Genomic DNA, 22,993 nt, shown 5'->3' with positions numbered 1-22,993 from the left:
AGGGAACTGGGAGCCGAGGAGGGGGCAAGCCCACTGTGAGTTTGTGGGGCAGCTGGTAAGGAGCTGCCCAAGGAGCAGAGACTGAGCTCTCAGCTCCCCACACGGCCCTTCTTAGGTCGGTGGGAAGCACTCCTGGTGAGGACGCGCACCACTGACACAAGGAGGGTAGTGTAGACATGCACCACCACAGTAAATTAATTAACTAACAATTTATCTTTGTAGTGTAGACATAGCCTTAGTATCGATTGCAAGGTACTTATATCTGCACTGTCAACCCTAAGTATTCAAAAATCATGTAATTTCTGAAATATAATAAATTGATGGTATTTTTATTTGCCTTCTAATTTGATTTATTAGGGGCGCACTTGGGCCACATTTTCAAGCTTTTCTCTGCAACTATGAGGGCTTGGAAACTTACTTTTTTATTAAAATAAAAGCAGAGATACTCTCTTCTAATCACATGAATCCAGGAGTTGGGGATTTAAGGACATCATCATATATGACAAGGCTTGTGATAAATTTGTTAAAGTTGGCAACAATGTATCTGGATACTCACACCAATAAATGGTGCACTATATTTGTAGCTTGCTAAACAGCAGCCCTGAAAAACTCTCCCTACAATAATAAACAGAAATTTCTTTTTTTCAAAGTAAGGGTTTTTTTGGTTTAGATGTTTGGAGTAACTGAGCCAGTCTGCAGAACTTTAGCTGCTGCACTCTGCAGTTTAGACTGCCCTAAAGGAACATAATTAAAGTGGAGTTAACACCCTGTGCCTCCAGCACCCAGGAAATAATTGCAGTCCCAAGACTTTACTGAAACCGGGAGCCACTAAATCAAAATGTAGAGTTGTGGCAAGATGTTTCTATGAATACACACACACACACCCCAATTATATCAATCATCAGGGGGCTCCTATTTGAGGGCACTTTTCCATGGATAATTTATTGTAGTGTTTAAATTATTAGTGTACTATATATCATAACCAAATAATGCAACAAAGCTGTTCCAGCTAAGAGTGTGCAGTGACTTCTCAACTCCCAGGGAACCAGTCACTCAAACATTAGCTTGTAACGATCCCTACGTAATTTAGTTTCCACGAAAATACTTCCCATACTGGCTTGGAAGCATAAATCCCTGATAAGAGTCAGTTTAACAAGTGAACCAGAGTTTCATATAACTTACTCTAAACAAAGCGTGCATATTGTTGTATGTATTACATATTTAACCACCAGCGGTTGTTTAGTGTTTGCATTTTACAACACTTATCTCTGGGGTGTCTTCAGACTTTTCCCTTGAGATCTCTCTGGACAAAATCTTGAGACCAAACTGGATAAAGTCAAAGTAAAGATTAAGTCCAACGCTAAAAATAAATAAGCATCCCATACATGAGAAAACTAGGTTGTCTACCTCCTCCACTGATCAGTTTGATTAACAAATGACCTATTTAAAAAAAGGAAGAGGGCAAAAGAATCTGTGGTATTTTCAAGACAGCATGCAACATAACCATAATAAGAATCACGGCAGTTTAGTCAACTCAGCAGGCTGAAGACTAAAGGCATGCAAGGTGATGATGGAAACGAAGCCTCCCCAGAATGAGTGAGTCAAAGGCGTTCATTTTATGCAGAAGTAGTTATGTCACTTTGGTGGTCTTGTAAAGCCAGGATTTTTATGATCCAAAAGCGTGTGCTGAATGATTCCCATAGTGCAGTGTAATCAGAGTAGGTATTAGCTCCATGCACGTGCTGTTTCTCCAGCCTGGAGAAATCGGATTATCAGAACTTCTCCATCTGAAGTTTAAAGTTTGATTGTTTTGTTTGTATACTTAGAAGCAAAAATACCCCCTATCATGGATCCACAGGTCAGCCCCTCTTGAACAGCTCTGGAACAGTCCCTGGGAGGACCCCTTCAGTGATGTCAGCCACCTTAGGGTCACACTCTTTCATTAGGGCCAGCCTCCGGGGACCATACCTCTCAGCCTTAAGCACCCCTGTTTCTGTTCTGCCCTCAAGCTTGCTCTGAAAATGGACAGAGTGCACAAGTGTGCATATTTTACACAGTTGCGTCTGTATTCTTGGAATATTTATCAGTAAACTAGGGCAGAAAACATTAAGAGGAGCTTATCAATTGCCATCAGCAGTAACCTATGCACATAGTACTTACTGCACAGAACTTTGGCTTTTGTCTAGGGATCAATGTATTGGACTTTTAATTTTCTAACCTACTTCTCTCTCTCTCTCCAGCCAACAGTGATTTGATGCCATATTGTAAATGTTAAGAATCAGCTCACTGTCACTCCAAATGGGGGGGGGGGGGGGGGGGGGGGGGGGGGGGGGGGGGGGGGGGGGGGGCGGGGGAACACGGCACACACGACAGGACACACTCAATTTGTAGAAATCTTGCCTATGTAAGGTCATGGGTTCAGGCACCACACCAGGACTAGGGACAATACTCAGCAGTCTCCTTGGTGCTTCACCTTCCCACTCTATAAGAAGTGTAAAGTACTATTTAAGAAGCTACTTGCTGTTTTGTGGTTAGTGGGATCCAGAGCTAAAACAATCCTATGAAGTAATGTCCTTTCACATATTCAGCATACATCTGACAGATTCAGCACAAGTGCATTTACTGGGGGCAGCATGCCTTCTCACCAGTAAAAGCGCCTCGTTTGGCGTGGTCAATCTATGACCAACATTAGCTCTGATCCATATTAAAGTAGGTGTACAGTCATTGATGACTAACAAGTGTGAACAACAGTAGCAGGTACAGGGGAATTCTACTTACAAGACAACAGAGCAAATGAGGTCAGATTTTATCAAGTAAAATCTATGCCAGAGGCAACGTATCAAACAGCTAAGATATATTAAACCTTCCCAAAAAGAAAGGCTCCCCAGCTCCCTCCTAATTCACTGATTTGATATTTCAGGCTGATAGTGCTGAAAAATCTGCATATGATTAGCTAACCAGTTGTCCCAGCTATAGGGGAAACACCATTACTGTAATGGAAAGAGATTTAAGTCTTGTTTGCAGTCAGTCTGGGCCTGTACTGAACAGCTGTTTAAAATTCTATGTAACCACTAAAGATTTGTGCTGCCAAAGTAATTTCTCAGGAAGCCACAAATTGAATCATAACTTGAAGCTGGTAAGTTTCTAAAAATAAAAAACATTTCTCTTCTTTCAGCAAAGGAATATGGCTAAACTGATAGGCAGGGAATTGGGAGGAATAAGTACTGTTAATAATGTAAACAAAAACTACTGAAGGGAGCTGCTAAAGAAAGTATATACTAAGACACATCACACACGTACAAAAGGGGATTTGTGTTGCTTTATGGATCCACGTAAATCATGACAGTTAGCACACGGCTCCTCCAAAGATTTAGGCTGAAGCAACTCCAGCATGTCATATCCAATATTTGGTGCATATGGTACAAAATTAAAAATACACTTCACATTTTTATCCCTATCCATTTGCTTCCTTGAATCTCTCCATCCCCACACTTCTACAGAAGGAAAAGCAAAAGCCAATGACTCATGTTGGCTGCAACTTATTTTATTCTTTTTCCAAGTTTCTCCCATTCTGGCGGAGTCCATTGAGAGGATCTCTAAAATCTGGGTTAGGTGGTAACCTTTTCCTCCACCCTTTGTCTTCTCAGACTGTAAGCTTCTGCGGCCTTCTTATAGGTCTGTATCTAGCATACCTAGGGTACTAAACACTGCAATATTCATAACTCACAGACAGCAGGGGTGGTTAGATATTACAAGTTTGCTCTCCAGTTAAGAGCGATCTCAGTGCTTACAATGCAAGACAAAGGCCAAATCAATATAGAAGACAAACACTTTAGAAGAAACAGATTAAAGGGGGCCCCAAATATTAATAGGAATAAAATCTTCAATTAGTGCATCCCGTTTATATACATATGTTAGTGTGCTTGCACCCATATGCAAGCACTGTAAGCCACCCTCTACTGGATGGGATGTGTCAAAGCAAGACCCAGATACCCTCTAGCAGCTGTAGTTCAAAGAATATGTACTACAGAGTCATAGATTCCAAGGCCAAAAGGGACCACTGTCATGATGTAGTCTGATCTCATGCCATAAAACTTTCCCAAAATAATTCCTAGAGCATATCTTTTAGATCATCCAATTTTGATTTAAAGGATGTCAGCGATGGAGAATCCATCATGACCCTGGTAAATTTTTCCAGTGGTTAATTACTCTCACTGTTAAAAATTTATGCCTTATTTCCAGTCTGAATTTGTCTAGTTTAACTTCCAGCCACTGGATCGTGTTCTACCTTTCTCTGCTAAATTGAAGAGCCCCTTATTATATATTTGTTCCCCAAGTAGATACTTACATATGGTGATCAAGTCACCCCTTACCCTTCTCTTTGTTAAGCTAAATAGATTGAGCTCCTTGAGTCTATCACTTAAAGGGATGTTTTCTAATCCTTTAATCATTCTCATGGCTCTTCTCTGAACCCTCTCTAGTTTATCAACGTCCTTCTTGAAGGGGACACAGTATTCCAATATAGTGCTCACACCACTGCCAAATACAGAGGTAAAATATCCTCTCTACTCCTCCTTGAAACTCCTCTGTTTATACATCCAAGGATCACATTAGCCCTTTTGGCCACTGAGTTTGCAATGGGAACTAACCTGACTATTCACCCTGACCACCAAGTCCTTTTCAGAGAGTCACTGATTCCCAGGATGAAGTCCCCTCCAAAAAAATCAGATAAGTATGGCCTATAAATTCTTTGTTCCTAGATGTACACATTTTAGATTTAGCTGTATTAAAACCCATACTGTTTATGTGCGCCCAATTTACCGAGCTAGCACTGCTCAATCTGATAATTCATGGGTTTGGTAGTGTTCTTGAAATCTGTATGTGTGATGCCACTACCCCCACCTCATGTATACCTGCTTCTAGTTCATCAGCATGGGAAGAGTCACTCCACCACAGTTACTATGATAATTTTGAGTAGTAAGAGTGCTGTACACCCATATTCCTCTTCTGATCCTTTCCCCTGCTTTCTGCGTCACAGCAGCAGAGCTGGTTGAATGCCATCCTGACCAGCTGGCGCTCTCAGCAGCCCATACAACTGACCAAGAATGACCTTCAAAATGCTAACCAAGGAGAATATCCAAGAGAAGGCAAAATATAAAATCCAGGAGAGATTATAGCTATTCCAAACTCAAATTAGTCACAGGACTATGTCCCCCTTTAACAAGAACACAGATATGTACTCTGCATTCATCAGTGGTACGTTTGAAAGTTTGTAACCTTCTTTTCCTAACTCAAAGATATTATCATATCGAACAGCATGAGAAATATATTTTGGTTTCCTATGGTTGGACAGGCACCAGAGACCTACTCCTGTCCTCTGTCCTAAGTCATATGACTAAACCACAACATTACTACGATACATACTCACCGATCCAATCCGAGATGGCATCCTGACAACGATTCTGACACCCGCATCATGCCAATGGAATGCTACAGCAAAGCTCTATCACAAAAAGTGTCATACTGCTGCGGTTTACTTAACACAGGTTTCTCTTAAGCCCTAACCCAGCAAAGCACTTGCTCAAACTTATAACACACCCACATATAGACTCCCACACACCCACCCATTAGGCAGAGACAAAGACCCTAACATTTAACACAGAAGATTCGGAATGTTACGAACAATTGGAAACAGGGTTAGAATGGAAGCAATTGTATAACCATAGCAACAGCTGTCTCACCCCTATCATCTTAAGATCAATTCATGGCATTTGAGGGCGGGATAGAAGATGAATGGGATTTCAGGCAAGGGAATACATGAAGGACAAGATGAGAAATGGCACTGGAACGCCCACCTTTCAGCAGCTTTTCTACGGTAAAGTGGGGAGGAAAAAAAATGCAAAATAGAGAGGAGCAGGCAGACAGAAGTCACGCACAGAGCATACAAGCAAGCTCTCTCATTAATATGGACATTTAAATAGACTTCATAGGAGACCTGATGCTGTATACAAAGAGTCCCCCACTTTACACAGAAAAGCTAGTAAAAAAAAATTCCTATTTCTTTCAGCTTTACAGTAGCATTCAGAGAAGGGCCTGCACATTGCTAAATAGACTGGGCACTTAGCATTGGTATGGCTACGACAGCCTGAGAAAAGGACTTCAAATCAGTCCACTAAGTGGAAAGATACATGAGCAGCCAGGCAGTTTAGAGAGAGACAGGGCCCACTTGGGCAACACTGCTGATGAAGTACTCATCTTTTCTTAGCACTCTATGGACAGCTGGTGCTGTACAGTAGAACAACTGAGGCTAGAGGCCTGCAGGCCCTTGTGGCTAGCTGCAGCCGCAGTTTCACGTAACTATGCAACAACTGTCTGGCCACATCAACAGGCTCTACACAGACACATTCAGATTCCACATTTATCATCACCATAAACCTCTTGCCCGATGGGGCTGCCTAGCCCCAACACAACATTCACACTTCCATTTACGTTATCATTCTCAAATGTTTAAAACTTTTTTATTTAAAAAAGTCAGCAAAAGCAGGGAGAGCCTCGAATGCAAGTTGATGCCCCATTCAAACAAGAAAAGTACACTGAAATATTTAATTTCAGCCCAAACCACAACCATTTCTTTGTATTCCTATGCTGTATGTGCAGTAACGAAACACTTTACAAGCATATGTCATTTACTAACCCTGCCAATCAGAACACATTTCTATATTCAAAGAATTTAACAGCAGTGTTACTTAAATGAGATTTCCTCATCACTGTTACTACAAACCGGTGCATGGTTTCAAACCCCATATCCATACCGTTTAGGGAAACGGGGTACTGAAGTCTCTCAAACCTAATAAAGGTACCTTTGATTTGACTACGGTACTTCCACCTTTCAACTGCCACTTAAAAATGTTTATGAATCTACATACAGCATCGTCATCAGTAGGTACCTGGAAGCAAAACTGATAACCTTGGGAAACAGCTCCAATTGGTGCATCATTTGTTTCCCATTTAATACAAAGTCAGGTTCAAGTTTTTGGTCCTCACCTTTCAGAGCCCTCCAGAGGGCTGGTCAGGCTACCCTTCCTCTCTCTGCAGGATCACAGCCCTCCCATGACAAGCATATTCCTCTGGAAACCATCACATGTTACCCATGTGGCACACAAATACAGGAGGCAGAGCTTTCCTGGCAACTGGCCCCTGATGGCGAAACTCTCTTCAGGGACCCACCTCAGCAGTTTCAGAATGAGATGTAAAACCCAGTTTCAATCTAGCCTTCCCATCAGCTCTACAAAGCTTAATAAATAAACCGAGCATTCGTGGGCAGGGGGGGATCCCTTCAGCCTGAAGAGTTAGATGAGACAGGCCAATTGACCTACATGGACACACCAATACACCTGTAAGGAACTCAGATACTACAGTTCTGAGTGCAGGCATTAGTAACTCCCCCAAGAAGAGTTAAACAAGCTTAGATATTTTAAACACTACAGGGGAGATTTTCAAAAGGCGCAAATAGCAGTTAAAACACCTTACTCGCACTGACTTTCAGTGAGAGTTAGGTGCCTAAAAGCCACTGATGCCAATGATGATCATCTTCTAAATCCAACCACGTTCAAGATAATCCACCTCATTCACACCAGAGTGACTGTACGTCATTGTTTATCCAAAGAGCATATTTTTGGAGCTAACATGACACTCAAAACATACATTACACTTTAAGGTGGGGTCATATATAGTAAACATAGTATCTGCAGGAACCAAAATGTAGTTTTATAGAAAGTATCCAGTTGTACAACCGGTATCTCATTTTGTCACAAATATTTACACACTGCTTGCTAGGTTAGCAAAACAACTACAACCCCAAGTTCTGGAACAGACACCGTTGCTATTTACAGAGGTTTGCTTTCTATTTGAAAATGCTCAGGAAGAAATGCATCCTTCTAATCCATTCAATATTTAAACCATAAAATACGCAAGTGGTTTTAAACCCACATTTTCTGAATTAATTTTCCATTTTCCAATTAAACAATTAATAAAAGGAAGCGCATAAGACATTATCTAGATGTTACTAACCATTTCCATACTACAGTTGAGACAGTGACTAATTATGTTCGTGGTTATGAAGGTAACAGCATGATCTCCAATATTTTTCGAATGAGCCTATGAAGGCAACACCATCCCTCCAAAATCAATTTAATGTTTTTGACCATCAGTGCATTTCAAGAACTTGAATTAGAGAATACAAGTGTTCCAAGTAGAACTGTACTTAAAATTTGCACACACACATATTTATTAAAAAGTTGCTTTGATTTAACATCTACTCCTTCACTTCTTTGAAACCCCATATTCTCTTTCAGTGGGAAAGACACAGGACACTCCAAAACCTTGGTAGAAAATTTTCTGACCACGAGCCATATCTTCAAGGTGCAGTATTTCAAATGGGGTGGTGGGGGAAGAGGGGGATCTAATAATGGAAGCAGCAGAAGCCAATTTCCTTTTTGGCAAAATAAGTCATAAGGCATTATTTTAACTTGATAAACAGGAGGTTTTTTAGCCACCTCAGAAAACATAAGCAACAGAGAAAACTGAACCACGGCATAACCACCTACTCTTGCATTGTTAACTCAGCACCACTATATAGATTCATCAACATTGCAGCACTTCAAATAAAACCACTAGGATAGATTGAACAGCTATGCTATTCTCAGTGCAAATGATACACAGCTGGAAGTCCATCACTTGCATCCCAAAATGGTTTTCCCTTTTAATTTTCAGAAAAGATTGCAGGCACATAAGAAAACTGGCAAAAACAGAGTTACAATTCCATTAAAACTTTAAAGTTTACCCCAACATAAGCACTGGATCCCATTTCCACATTCCCCGCTTTGGTACCTAGATTCATACTAAATACAATTTGTCCAACATGGGAGAGCATGAACCTTAGCCGCTCATTTCAGATAAGGTTTTCAAAAGTAACTAGTGATTTTAGGTGTGATTTTTCCGAAGACCAAACTGAGACATCTTAAAGGACTGATTTTAAGGAAGGGCTGAGCTCCCCCCGCCCCACTGACAATCAGGCTCCTGTGCAAATAAGGCCTCCAAACATGCTTATTCGTGCATGCAAATATAGTAAATGCACACTTCTGCATTCTGGACCTGCCTCCTTTGGAAATTTAGCCAAAAATGCCTATTATTGGCTACACCATTAAACAATCTGAAACGCAATATGTGGTGCTGTAGTTAAGTTCTTTCTGCAATGATTTGTTAATTTCACATAACCCAGCTAACCAAATCATTAAATAACCCTACCATTAAATGCACACATATCTTTGGTCAACATCTATTTTCCCTCACATACAATAGGTTACGTGGAACTTCCTAGCCTTCATTTCTGTTTCCATGGTTACATCCCCATAAAAAAACCAAGACTGATTACTTAAACCATGTTGTGTGGACAGTTATTATTGGGTGGATGTAGAGGAACAGAAGAAGCCAAAACAATGTATATTCTCAGTCACACAGTAACAGGATTTATAGTTTGATTCCAAAATGACTAAATTATAGCATTTCCCCCAACGCTACAGATACGAGGCTCCAGTTTCACTACTGCTCTTCTGTGAGCTTTCAATTATCTCTAAAAATGGCACCAGCAACTTAGGGTGTGGTAAGCACAACAGCAACACAACATGCTTTCAAAAGGCTACTCATCAAAGCCACCTTTCGGGGCAGAACGGTACAAATTCCGTAATTAAGGTGATGCTCAACCCAGGAAAATTCTGATTCTGGCACTCGATAACTTCTTTTCACCAGTTAACCATTGCCATGCACAGGTCTCTTTTTGCATTTTGTTCTTTTTAAGAGTACACGTGGAGTAATTAAAAAAGAGACCTGCTTTCAAAACTACATTAACTTCTACTTTAAAACAGTCCTGATGCAATCTGTGAATCTGCTGTTGAACTAATCTGTTTCCCGTTAAGAATAGTTGACTGCATGAAGAAAAACACTTCACATATAGGCCGAGTCAGTATATTTCTTCTCCCTCTTTTTGCCTTCCAAATATTATAATATATAAAAATAATATTCTAATTAAAACGGTTTGAAAAAGAAATCATGGGCAAGTTCTTCCCTGGTGTAATGCAGCGGAGTGACACCAGAGATAAATTTGGCTGCAAGTCTAGTTGCTCCATATTTCATGTGCAAGTTTGTTTTTTTTTAAAACAGATTAGGAATCAGTTTCATTATGACAAATTTAAGTTCCTGTTTACCTCCCCGACTCTCCAGATACTGTGCACAGACTGCAGTTGTATTAGCCTTAATTCAGAGGCGTTAAAGCCATTTCTTGGCACAAACGCCAGGTCAACTCTGCACGGCGTGCACTGCAGCTTCCTCTTAAAAGAATGGGGAACCACCACCAGGCTATTTTTTCTCCTCGTTTTTTTAAAAGTTATTCTTGATTCACAGTTTAACACAACCCTTTGGAAGTTAAAGTAATACAGTCTCAAAGTAATTACTAACAGTCAGATGTACGCTACAAACAGTTAAGAAAAAGGATAGATATAAGCTTTACCAGGCATTAAGAAATGCTGAGAAGTAACTTTTACACTGAGAAATTACTCCATATGCCCAGAGATCAAAAGCTAAAAAGTGAGCCATCACCACTAAAAGATCCTAATGGTTTGTTACAAGACAGGGAAGAGAATCACTCTTCTACATAAAGCAAAACATTGTAATAACTGATTCTCTGGCTAATAGTTAGAAGTTTTAAAATAGTTAAGACTTGAAAAAAATGGCAACATGGCAGTGTAGATGATCTGGGAGAGCATGCAGATACAGTGGAGCAGAAGGAAAATTCTAATTTAACACCTGAAAAGATGCAGAAGTAGGCGATAAAAATGCCAGTTTACCTTTTGCAGACTAGAAAAAACAGACAAAGCTCAGTGGACTCTGACAGCTGACAGCATTTTAAGGTTACTTAGATCCTATCTGCTCTAATTTTTTGTTTGGAAATCTGGGCTGGTTTGGAGACCACACAAATTTCTTATATTAAGTGAATTTCTTTAAAAAAGAAGTTATTAGAGACACTGATCTAAAGCAGATCTGTTCCCAACTAGAGCCCAGATGTTGATAGCGGGATCATTCTTCATGCAGAGTCAAAGCCAAGATTCCAAATTCCTGTACACGAGGATCGACGGGAGATTAAATGAAAGCTGTCTTCAGCATTTCCATCCTATGTGTTATTTCAAGAAATATGACTTCATACTTGTTTGTTCTCGAGTTGCACAGATGTACTGTATCAATTCGTATTACTGGAAGAAGATAAGTAGAACCAGTTTTAAAACCACTCTTGACTCCATAGTTTGAGAAGCATGAATTTGGACCGTCAGCATGTTTTGCTGCACAAGCATGGGGGGTTAAAAACTGATCAAATTAAGTTTAATCAAACCATGAAGAGATCTGAAAATAGATGTTTTGAAACCAAAAACAACCACCACCAAAAAAGCTATGACGGAGCTACTGAAAAAGCAGTTGCACTTATTTCCATGTTCTCTAGCTACTTTTTAAGTCGCCGGGCATTCCAGACTCTTGCAAACAATGAATTTTGTTTTCAAAACCATAACAAAGAATCACAGAACAGTTGAAATGAATGCCAGCTAGACACCTTTTCACCACTTCCACTGTAGGTGATCCCAGGATGTCTAAAGGGTTGATTTGCTATATTGAAGTCCTGCTTTGTCTCTAATGAAGAGTGAGTTTTAACAGGGAGAGCGCTCTAACGTCTCATACAGTTCCAAAATTGCAACTTTGCTTTAAAATGTATTTTTCCCCTACTGTTGTCTCTTAAAAACTATTGGGGATTACCCCTGGTTCCCGCAATGTATCCCGCAATGTAACACAAACAAAAACACAGTGCTAGGCTACCTAGGACTTTCAGAATTAGACACTAAACAAAAACTTTTGCAATCAGCCAGAAGCTTCAGTTATAGTGCCCTTCCTTTAAATCTGTGCTGGAGGTCTACAAACAGGCCCATTATATTTTATAATCAGGATGGAGCTTGTCTGAACTACTAATCAAAGATGCATGTTACATTAAAGGCTTACAAGAGAAATGTAAAGAGTTGTGTTTCACATTAGCTTACTCCAAATAAAATTACTGTTAAATTTAAAAAACCTTCAGACCTACAAATGAAAAGCAAGTAGGTCACTGGTACACAAATGTACCCCACAGTGTACAATGCAGAAATAACTGCCCCAAGATTTAGATGACCTTTAATTTCTATGGGTATAATCCCTTTCATCCAAGCATCTCGCTCGTGTGAGATGACGAAACTGAGGTAACGTTAAATCAGTTTTTCAAATGATGCTGAGCGTGCAGAGATAAACTGGGCATCAAAAGGTTTTGCCATCAGAAAAGTAGGAGTGCTTACAAAAAATATATACAAATATACTAGAATAGCTATTAGCCCCCACTATCACAACTGCAGTTCAAGAAGCAAAAATATTTTCTGTCCTCCTCATCCCGTTACAAGAACACTTAGATGTAACCTAGGTTTTCATAACTACATCTTTTATGTAAATTTACACACACCAAATGTAGATAAGTAAATGCAGTAAAACAAGCAGCAACATTTGTATATGTACTCTAATCCTCTCTAATTATAGATGTGACTATATACAAAATACTGTTTCATAAATCTGTTGCTGCTTGTTTTACAGTTATATTAAAGTAAGTAATATTTGTGGAGTCAGAGCCAAACTGAGCCTCCATGTATGTTTACATAGAGGTAGGGCTCCACCAACTGAAATCATCCTCTCACAGGTCTTTTGCTACCTCTGCCATTACTGCGATTCTGAGGGGACAATCAGAGAAGACTTGATCAGGTATTCCCCAAGTGTCCATTCTCTGGAGAAAGAGCATTCTCTAACTTTGCTTGACCTCACTGCCATATGTTCAGTGACAGTCCAGCTAGTATTCTCCCAAAGGCCAACTGTCTGTCCCTCAGCAAGGGAAGAACTTTGGAATGGCTACGGACAGATTTTGTTGGGTGCTTCTCCCTAGTTGACTGCTCCCTTTCATCTATCCTCTACCTCCCCTGTATTGATTGGCAAACTACTGGAAAGACCCACATGCCAGAAAAGAGCAGTAATGCACAAGACCACGATTAATCATCCTTTCTTAAACCACACCTCAAAGCATTTCAAAAAAAATAACCCTCACAATTTTAGAAGACAGACCGCCAACCCTGTTAGTCTGCTCCTCTCTCCAACCAGCCACAGTGTAGGAGGTACCCGACTGTAGTTAGGGTAACTGCTATTTACTGGACAAGAAAGGAGGATTCAACATGCACTGTGGAAGAGGGGACTCATTCACAAGCTTTCTGACTTCTTATTTAGCTCCCCAACCTTGTCCATGGAGGAAAAAAAGTGTTCCAAATTCTTCCATACAGATCAGTCTTTCCTCCAAATAGACCACCCTCCTACAGAACAAGGATCCACAAACTTTGCATACCTTGTTTGGCCAGGGATTTTCTACTGGATTAAGGACAAGTAATGCAAAGTAAGATCTACTAAACTACCTTGCCAATACCTTCCATCTTGTAAAGTGCAAGATTTGACTGAAAGAGTCCAGCATAGCTAATTTACCCCCTTTCCAAACCAAGTGCCACAAAACCATAGGGGGAGGGGGCAATATGTGTGTGTTCTACAATAGTGCAAGGTTCATGGTCCTCAACGTGATTAGACGAACATACAAACCATACTGCCAGAGAACATAAACCAGGGACCTAGCTATTAAAAGGTGTTACTGTTTAGAAAACCAAGGGCATAGTTACTCTACGATGGGGGTCTAATTTGGAGAAATGGCCCAGCTGCTTAAATATATACCAGAAGAAAATAATCTTTAAAATATTATTTCAAAAGGTATTTTTATATATATTCTCACCCCAATCTGTCAGTCTGCATAGAAGTGCTCGACAAATTATGAAGTGAGAGGCAATTTTATCCACATATGGTGAACGTATCCAATTAAAGTTTTCTGGGATACAATTTGAAACCACATATTATAAGCTGTTGGACAATTTGTTTTCATCTAAAGCAAAAATGTGGCAATTAGTCGGCAATATTTCAGGGTAATTCCAAGTTGCAGGACACTACACTCCGTACAACCCAGGGCTCCTAAATGAGCTAATAAAAAATTAAGATAATTCTTTCTTCACCCACATTATCAAATTAAAAATAAATCTTCCAGGCTTACAGCTTAAAATATAGCACAGAATACATTTTGACCCATCTTTAGTTATTCCAGCTTTAAAGCCGCAACGTACAGGTTTTGAAAATGGGACTGTTACTCAGAGATAGCTGTGCTTGCATAGAAGCAAACAAGCCTCCCTATTGTCCAGCCCCTTCCTGCAGTGTAAATGGTAGGAAGAGGGGTAGAAGAGCATATTGAGGTTCAAAGGTAGTTCCCTGTTATAGCATTTCAAAAAGCTGCTTGGGTGACAATCCTACCAAGTAAATATACCCCAAAGCACTCTAAACTGTCATAATTATCATCATTACGGGCAACCGTGTCTCAAATCTAAACGCAGCGTCTCTACATCTGTTCTAGCCTCTTATTGGTCTCCATCGTTGCTACAGGAAAACTCTTATCCAGAGCATGGCTTTAATGTTTTACTGGCCAAAGTACAACGGACCTCTGAGGTCTCCGATAAGTAGGAGAATCAGTTTCAGTGCATCTTATTGTACGTAAGTAAACCAGCGAGGGATCCACACAGATGGATGCATCTGCAGGTCAGGCAGACGTGGCCTCATTTTTACCACAGCCCGCTTTCTTCACTCACACTTCTCTTTGGCATTTTCTGTTCTGCTATTCTTGATGGCTTCAACTGCAGACCAACAGGCCTGCCGCCATCCTGATCTATCAGCAGCAGCAGCTTCCCATGTGTTCGGGTCGACTTTGTCAGCTTTTAGTTGATCTTTGAGAGTGTCCTTATATTTCATTGGCTTCCCAAGGTATGTGCTCCCATTTTCAACTGCCCATAAAATATGGCTTTTGGGAGTCACATATCACTCATATCCAGTCCACTGAATGCATCCGATGAAGTGAGCTGTAGCTCACGAAAGCTTATGCTCAAATAAATTGGTTAGTCTCTAAGGTGCCACAAGTCCTCCTTTTCTTTTTGTGAATACAGACTAACACGGCTGCTACTCTGAAACGTATCACCCATAGTACAAGGTGAACAGCTCAGGAAAATTGCACCTGTATGACTAGGGATTCAATGCTAGTCATGCAGCATCGGTCCAGGACTTCGATGTTTGGTATCCTGTCTGACCACTTGACTTTACAGATGAGACACAGACAGTGCATATGAAAACATTCCTGTTGCTCCAAGTGCCTGCTGCAGTGTCCATGTTTCACAGCAAGAGAGAGAAGTGCTTAACATAATTGCACAACAGACAGAGACCACACATGTGGAGGGGTGCATGCAGGGTCACTTGCCCCCCAGATTTGCTACTTGCCTTAGACTGAGCGTGCTCAATAAACACTGCTGAAACCAGCTGCCCTCACTCTATCCACCTCCCCCCACTATCGACAGGCACAGGTCGCCTGTGACAACCGACCTTAATCTTGGTGTGAAGTCGAACGCCTCTCACATTCCACAGGTGGTGACAAAGAGGACCATAGGCAGTACTGGCTTGTGATATGCGCTGCGTGATTCTGTTGTCGATCATGGCATTATTAGATCAAGTGCTGCCAAGATAGCAAAATTATTCTACCACAGTAAGCAGAGTGCCATTAACTGCGATTTCAGGGGCAGAATACATTTTTCCTAGAGCAGACTGGTAAAGCACTTCAGTTTTCTTGAGGCTGACAGAGTCCAAATCACTTTGTTGATCCAGAAAAGAAGTCGATTTGATGCTGCATGTCTTCAACGGTATGCGCTACAAGAGTGCATTCGTCAGCAAAGAGGAACTCCCTACAGAACAAGCCCTGGCCAAAGTACAGCAGGGCTACCTGTGTTGTTACAAACCACTCTGCAAAATAGGCACTGTTCTTAGGCATTTTACAAGCCATTAGGTCTGATGTACACCAGACAGAGGAACTGCCAGCACCTTTCTGGTGCTGCTGGAATATTGTGTCCACATTTCAATGGTGTCCATAATTCAAGAAGGATGCTGGTAAATTGGAGAGGGTTCAGAGAAGAGCCATGAGAGTGATTAAAGGATTAGAAAACATGTGATTGATTGAGCTCCTTGAGTCTAAGCTTAACAAAAAGAAGGTTAAGGGGTGAGTTGATTACAGTGTATCAGTTTCTACACAGGGAACAAATATTTGATAATGGGCTCTGCAGTGTAGCAGAGAAAAGTATAACAATCCAATGGCTGGAAGCTGAAGCTAGACAAATTCAAACTGGAAGTAATGCGTACCTTCTTAACCGTGAGAGTAATTAACCATTTACCAAGGATGTAGTGGCTTCCCCATCTCTGGTTATTTTTAAATCAAGATTGGATGTTTTTCCATCTAAACGATCTGCTCTAAGAATTATTTTGGGGGAGTTCTATGGCTTGTGAGATTCAGGAGGTCAGCCTAGATGATCGCAGGGGTCCCTTCTGGCCTTTTAATCTATCAATCTAGAAAAAATATAGAGGGTATTACATTTTCAAACAAGCAAGAGGAGTTAAAAAAAAAGATGATTATTTCAAAGGTATGGAGCATGAAGATTCAGAGAAAGGGGAAACAATATTTTTCATATTGAAGGTTCTATTATGGCAGTCACCTGTCCTTCCTAGTCCACGTGGTATTCCCTGTCCCACCCAAGCATCTTGATCTCTCTCAAGTAAAGCAAGACCTGTCTCCTCACTCTGGGCTGATCACTGGGAAATGTACAAGGATGTTTCCCACTTAGCACCGCAAAGAGTTCATCCACGTTACTACAGATTGATATACAATGCAATGCCCCAAAAGGCATTCTACATTCCATGAAGTCAAAAGACAACATCCTTTTGATCCCAGATCTACCCATCTGAGTCACATAGGAATTAACTGACAATCATTAATATTTATGTCATACTGGGCCTTCTTTATGCCATCACTGTTTAGCACTCCCACTGAAGCCTGCCAAAGTAGAGGCCTAATTAATTGATAAGCCACATCTAGAAAGCTTTCATTCAGACTAGAGATGCAGTCCCTTATGTTCCTGCCAAAACAATTCTACTCCCACTCTCCTGTCAGCATGATCAGGTCTAAAACTTATAAATAAAAAACAACATTAAAAGGTTTTCAGCCGAGTTAAAAGTAATTTGAGATTTCTCAAAAAAAATTCCAAGAAACCAGACTCCCTGTAGACTGGGTTTTTAAAAAAATGTCATTAATTAGAGATAACGTCTTTAGTTGCTGAAATGAAATCTAAAAGAGTAAACGGGAGTACTAAACAGGACGTAAATTAGAGAACTGAAGTGTTCTTTACATTTATTGCATGGAAGTTTCAGTGTCTAAACATATTGTTTTCATTAGTATCTTGTAATAAAAACCTGGAGTGAAAGGAACTAAGATAGTGAAGTGGAACATTAACAAGGCTTTCAAAGTTGTCTAGTTTTATACCTGCTTTACACTGCAAAATAGATTTGGCTATTGATCAGAAAGGTCTGCTCTACTAGGCATAACACCTGGGCTTGTTAGAACTCAAGACCGTGGTGCACTTATTTGTGGCTAGCCCTAACCCCATTATCCAGAGCTAGAGCAATCAGGGTCCAAAACACCGTGCTTTTCACAAACGTGACCAACAACCGGACTATTTTGCAGATTGTATATTTATGGGTCATTAGTTTAATGCAAATATATTGACGATGCTGCTTCTTACCATAGGACGTTTGTGCTTCCAAAACAAGAAAGATACCCACAGGTGCAGATAAAGGATGGAAAACAGCACATAAAGCCTTTGTGAATAAAATGTGAGGTTTACCATTTGCTTAGTAGAGGTACATGAACCAGGCATGAGAAGTCTGGCCAGAAACGGGGAACAATTACCAGTGTTTACCACCCACCTCATGCACAAAAAATGTCAGAAAATCATATGTTCTCATTGTTTTCTCAGGAGTGGTAAAATTTACAAATAATTTAAATGAAGCAAAAGAACGTAGGGAGAGCTTTAAAGATAAAACAGAGCATGGTTGTTAGCCTTATGGGGCATTGATGGAAAAATCCCCAGTCCAACACACATCAACCACTGCATCCTACAGGTGACTGAGGGGAAGACACTGAGCGTTTATTAAAAAAAAAAAAAAACTCTTTTATCCATCTCATTAATTAATCCACAACACCAAGAAAGAAAATACTCGCCTTTTTAACAGATGGAGGAAAATAAACTAAGTGACTTGCCCAGAGTTAATAGATTTTAAGGTCAGGAGGAACCACTCTAATAAGCTAGGTCAGAGAGAGAAAAAAATGTCAAAGATGGGATTAGAATTTAGAAGTTCCTGGCACCCAGCCTAGTGTTTAAACCGATCTGTTCACTCCGCTATCCAAGAGGAACCAGAGACAGTCTTAGCTTGCAGAGCATTGAGTCATTTTGTTAGGCTGTTTCCCCTTTTGAGAAAGACCTGAAATACCCTTAACTAGAAATTACTGTGATTATATAAATGGACGTTCCACAGTCAGATACTGTTGGCATGCAATTTTTTAAAAAAAATTACCCACAGATCACACTTGAAACCTAAACTCAACATATCTCCTTAGCTAGGTTGTTGTCTGGCACACAGCACGCCTTTATGTGAAACAGCTAAGGAAAAGATTCCCATTTTCCTCATGTCCTTTCGACCTTTTCTCTTTGCAGCTCCTGGAAGCAATGAATCAAAGGTAAACTGAACTGACTTGCCCCATTTCATTTCCATGCAACTTAAAACCACAGCCTTAATATTTAATGTTTACTCCCATTGGTCGTGGGAAAGCTTTTTACATGGGGAATGCACTTCATTTTAAAAAGGGAAACATTAGAGGAAATAATTGTAAAGAATGATGCTAATAGCACCTCCTTTCCTTATTTTCCACAACAGAGTTCCTAAAGTTTGGCGGCATTCTTTAAACAATAAAGCTACACTACCTAGGAACACCTGTAGGACCCATTTTGCAAGCCAGGCTTACCATTTTGGCAAGTGCAATCTATCTGCCAAGACTTTAGTAATTCAGCAGGAGTTAGAGGAAAGTATGAATTAGACAGGAACAAAAAAATTGTGGGTAGAATTGTTTACTGGATCTGCAAAACTGTGCACATAAAAACGGAGGCCTATTTTGAAAGTCGGGCTTGAATATTTCCAATACAAAAGGTGGCATTAAAAATTAGGTTTTGAAGCACTGGTTTGTTTTTTGATAGTGCACTCTGATCTGAATGCAATACTGTATCAAACAGTCCACCTTATTGAGGTGAAAAAAGCAGTCATGTTTTCCTACTTTAACCTTAAGTAATCAGTCCTTCCACAAGCAAAGGAAATGCTAGATCTTCCTGCCAGCTCTGTCCAACATCCCACAGCAACACTCAGGACAGGCAGATACATTTTCTTAAAACACACACCCATTCAAGTTCTACTGTAAGGAAGTTTATGTACTCTAGTACCATGCTTGAACAGGCAGGCTTTGTTTCGACCAGGCAACAATTGCTTCGAAACACCACTCTTCTCTCAATTTTCAGAGCAGGTTACTGTTCACTTATTCTGGGCATGAAATTTCAAGTCGTATTACAGTACATTTTTCTTCTCCACTTTCATCATTTACTTACAAAAAAAGGTCTTTGGCACCACCCTGCTTATTTAAAAAACTCTCCCTCCCTCCCATTTTGAAAAGTATGTTGCACTCACAAGCTGGCTGCCTCCCATGTGCCCACTTGTGGCCCTGGGTTGCTTTGCAGGCAGTTTGCCTCAGTTTCCCCCATTTCAGGAGCTTCTTAAACTCCACACAGACCTTTCTTGTCTATTCACCACCCCTTCTCAGGAGTCTGAGTTTATTCACATAAACAAAGCTCCAAGATACAATTAATCAGTTTTACTCTCTTGACAGGTCACTCCCAGGCTTTTCCTGTCTGTAGTCTCAGGAGGGAAACCCCATGCTCCAGGTGTTTCTGCTGGAGCCAATTCACCCTACTTCTAGGCCTTCCTACGTGCGGCCTTTCCTGCTTTGGCAGGCCGTTTCCAGACCTTAACTGACTGAAGCCTCAGGTTTATGGCTCTAGCTTCCAAACCCCCTGGGTATGAGGGTGTTTCCTGCAGAAATCTCTCTTACTTCCTGCAGTTTCCTCCTTAACTGTAGCTACCTCCTGCCCTTTATAGGGAAGTACCTAAACCAACCCAGATGTGCCTCTTTAGTAATCAGGGTTGGTTAAACCCAGGCCCTCCAGCCTTTTGGGGCAAGCCACCCTATTACAGGCTTTATCAATTAACCACCCCAAACTTGTATGGTGCCCTTCTATCAAGTGGTCTGGAACGGGCATAGTATTACGGTATCTATTCAAAGACAGCTTTCATTTCCCCAGCTGCAGGCTAAACTGCCGTTTGTTTAATCGCTCTTACTCCTCACTCAGGCTCCTGGCTGCACAGCCACAGAAGTACATGTGAACTCTTTACCTCTGAACCAGCATGTCTGAAGCCCACTTAGCTACTATTTGTCTAGCACAGTGGTTCTCAAACTTATTTGATCGGGCCCCCCTTCTTTGTGTCTCTAATTGTTTACGCTCCCCCCTTCCCCACACACACACAAGTACGTATACCGCCACCCAGCTCTGAAGGCAGTGCCGAGCCAGCAGCAGCAGAGAAGTGAGGGTGGTAAAGTGATATTCATCAATATTTCACTTTTCACAGCAGAATTAGCACCCCATTGCCACCCACACTTCTGCACTGCTTCTGCCACCCTGGAGCTGACAGCTGGAGCCCTGTGCCTCCAAGTGAGGGACTGAGGGTGGGGGAGATGGGGGGGGGGGGGGGGGCAAGGAGAGCCCGAGCCTATGCTGCATCCCAGTGAGGAAACAGAGGGGGAGGAAAGGAGAGCCCGAGGGCAGGGCTCCCGCTGTCCCCTTAATTCCTGCCTCTTGGGTGTGCATGGCCCTTCTGCACAAGTCCCAGTCACCTGGGGCTGACAGCCAGAGCTCTTACCAAAAAAAGGCACACATCTCACACAGACCCCCTTCACACATTTCTGTGCCTCCCTTGGGAGGCCCCACAGTCAGAGAACCACTGGTTCTCAACAGTGATAATCCACCATAACGTGCTTTATTCACCTGTTTATCAAATGTTCTTTAGCTTTAACTTATTTATAATAATTCATAATGTACTAGACTTGTGGAGAGTATGCTATATAAAAATAATGAAGTCTTAGTAATACGAAACCTCACTACAGCACTAGGCTTAGCATCCATTTGCTGGGAAGCAGAGAAGAGACTATCTCTGCACTACTATGAGGCATGCAGATTCATAGAATCACAGAAGATTAGGGTTGGAAGAGACTGGACGCAATACTCCAGCTGTGGCCTGACCAGTGCTGAATAGAGGGGAATAATCACTTCCCTCGATCTGCTGGCAATGCTCCTACTAATGCAGCCCAATATGCCTTTAGTCTTCTTGGCAACAAGGGCACACTGTTGACTCATATCCAACTTCTTGTCCACTGTAATCCCCAAGTCCTTTTCTGCAGAACTGCCGCTTAGCCAGTTGGTCCCCAGTCTGTAGCAGTGCATGGGATTCTTCCGTCCTAAGTGCAGGACTCTGCACTTGTCCTTGTTGAACCTCATCAGATTTCTTTTGGCCCAATCCTCGAATTTGTCTAGGTCACTCTGGACCCTATCCCTACCCTCCAGTGTATCTACCTCTTCCCCCAACTTAGTGTCATCTGCAAACTTGCTGAAGGTGCAATCCATCCCATCATCCAGATCATTAATGAAGATGTTAAACAAAACCGGCCCCAGAACTGACCCCTTGATTAAAAAGGGGTCTCAGCAATATCAACCAACACAAACTGTTCAGTTCCGACAGTGCCACCTCTCAGAAGGAGGTAGTAACAACTTACCTGGAAACATTTCACTGTTGTCCAAAAATACTCAGAATCATGACTGCACTAAACCAATAGCATCATGTGAACAGGCAGGTTAACATTTTGTTACGTTATGGATAACAAGGTCAATTAAACAAAAACACAAAAGGAAGTATTTTTTCACACAATACACAGTTAATCTGTGGAACTCCTTGCCAGAGGATGTTGTGAAGGCCAAGACTATAACAGGGTTCAAAAAAGAATAGATAAGTTCATGGAGGATAAGTCCATCAATGGCTATTAGCCAGCAAGGGCAGGGATGGTGTGCCTAGCCTCTGTTTGCCAGAAGATGGGAATGGGTGACAGAGAATGGATCACTTGATGATTACCTATTCTGTTCGTTCCCTCTGGGGCACCTGGCATTGGCTACTGTCGGAAGACAGGATACTGGGCTAGATGGACCTTTGGCTAGATGGTCATTCTTATGAAATCTTATTCTAAAAAGAATGATTATCCATATTTTTATACTCATATATGTTCAACTGACTTTCAATTATATATTAGAATACACGTTCACACCTCAGACTATGTTGTTGATGCTACAAATTTGGCTGGCAATAAGACTGCTGACTTTAATTCCACATATCTGGGGAACTGTTCACAGACCAGGTACCATTCTGCATTGGGTATGCCCACTTCTTTGAGGCATTCTTCCGACTGTATGAAATATTCTCTGCTCAGGGATTGTTACTCTACTGCAGTAGACTATTTCCATGTTGTATTCCCCTTCTCATGAAAATGGGGTTCTACTCTGAAAAAGATACAAAAATATCATGGGATTCCATCTTCATCTCTCAGACCACAACACAATAATTGTTCAAGAAGAACCAGGATATTTTCCAGACTACCAGTACCACAAAACCAGGATTGTGAAAGTCACCTTTGTTCTTGTCCCTTTTCATTCTGCTATGCAACCCCATTGCAACT

General features: G+C 41.1%; 1 protein-coding gene across 26 annotated transcripts in view; it reads right to left on the bottom strand.

Annotated features, from left to right (window-relative positions):
- MTSS1 (MTSS I-BAR domain containing 1) overlaps positions 1-22,993 on the bottom strand; it is a 175,064-nt gene that overhangs the window by 110,556 nt on the left and 41,515 nt on the right. The gene's annotated exons all lie outside the window — the stretch shown is intronic.

This window comes from Chelonia mydas, chromosome 2 (genome assembly GCF_015237465.2).
Source record: "Chelonia mydas isolate rCheMyd1 chromosome 2, rCheMyd1.pri.v2, whole genome shotgun sequence".
Classification (NCBI taxonomy): Eukaryota; Metazoa; Chordata; order Testudines; family Cheloniidae; genus Chelonia; species Chelonia mydas.
This window is presented reverse-complemented; position numbering and strand designations above follow the sequence as displayed.